This window comes from Castor canadensis, chromosome 16 (genome assembly GCF_047511655.1).
Source record: "Castor canadensis chromosome 16, mCasCan1.hap1v2, whole genome shotgun sequence".
In the NCBI taxonomy this organism is placed as follows: domain Eukaryota; kingdom Metazoa; phylum Chordata; class Mammalia; order Rodentia; family Castoridae; genus Castor; species Castor canadensis.
The window spans coordinates 46,864,614-46,866,101 of NC_133401.1; the positions used below are offsets into that span (position 1 = coordinate 46,864,614).

The 1,488-nt window shown below is 33.1% G+C and overlaps 1 pseudogene; it reads left to right on the plus strand.

The window, feature by feature from the left end:
* The first annotated feature begins 1,114 nt into the window (after positions 1–1,114).
* LOC141418316 (U6 spliceosomal RNA) lies at positions 1,115–1,214 on the plus strand (annotated as a pseudogene).
* Positions 1,215–1,488: the final 274 nt, after the last annotated feature.

The following is a 1,488-nucleotide window of genomic DNA, read 5'->3' on the forward strand; positions in this document are numbered from 1 at the left end:
AAGAAAAATGTCACTTTCGGTCATAGAAAGTACTTTGCAATTTCATGCACATTGATTATTAAACTCATGTTTGGTGTTGGTATATTCCACTGTATTTTTTTCTCCGTAACAGTAAAGTGCCTTAGAAGTGTTTGGGTTTAAATGTTATTTTTGTTATCTTCATCAAACTAGCAATTTTGGATACTTTGCCACCCAATCAAGCTGACAGCTACTAGCATTGTGGATTTTGGTTTAAGAAATGTGTGGTTGAATTTTTTCTAAGCATAGTTTTCTGTTTGTTTTGTTATGATTTGGTTTTTGCTGAATAGCCATTCTGATGTTGAGATTAAATATTCAAATTATAAGTTTCTTTACTGTTATAGTCCATCCAGCAAAAAAGTAACATTACTCAATTATCCCTAAGGAAAAACTGGTCTGCCAATTTCTATGTAAGACAGTGAGTTGGAATCCATGGATCAATGATTAAAGAAAATATTGACAAAAGTTAGCAATCATTTACTGTGAATCTTCTGTGTTTGACATTCTGTTGAGTGTCAGATTCACAAGTGGACAGACATGGCCCCATATGTAGGATGTAAGAACCACACCTGATTTTCTTCAGAATTCAGGTAACATGTATCTGAATACATGTATATTGCTATGACTTGAAATCTGAATGGAAATCTTAGATTAATTAGTTAAGTCTCCTGTTTCCATCTAGGTGCTCAAGGTTATATTGATCTGATGAAGAACTGAACTGGGGATCAGATGATCTAACCAGCAATTGTATTAATTACTTGCTACATGTATCTAACCTTCCTAAATAGAAAAGTGGAAGCCATATCATTTTTCTATGTATCCACAGCCTCTAACAAAGTATCTATCACTGAGTTAGCACTGCACAAACTTTGTTGAATATTGAATGCAAGAATTCAATTCTAACCAACCACTGAAAAGTTGTAAGTCATGCTTCTCTATCTTTTCTGATTCACAGATTTCTTTGAGAACTGGAAGAAAGCAATATCTTTACCATGGATAAACACACAGAAAATAGTATTATTTATGTCTTTCAGGGGCACCTGAGGCCCATCTCTAGTCTACATATTAAGAATTTGTTAGAGAAATATGAATGTACTTGCTTCAGCAGCATTTATACTAAAGTTGGAAGAACACATGAGAAGATTGGCCCATGCTTCAAGGATAATGCACAAATTCATGAAGCATTCTATACTTTTAAACACTTTTGACAAATTAGCAGGATGTAAAACCAACATACAAAAATCAGTAACTTTTCTATATACCAACAATGAACCAACAAAAAAGGACATGAGGAAAACACCTCATTCACACTAGCCTCAAAAGATACCTAAGAATAAACTTAACATGTAAAAGAGCACTATCATGAAAACTATAAAACTTTGAAGAAGGAATTAAAGAAGATATCACAAGATGGAAAAACCTCCTATGTTCATGGATTGATAGAATTCATATTGTGAAAATGGCTATTCT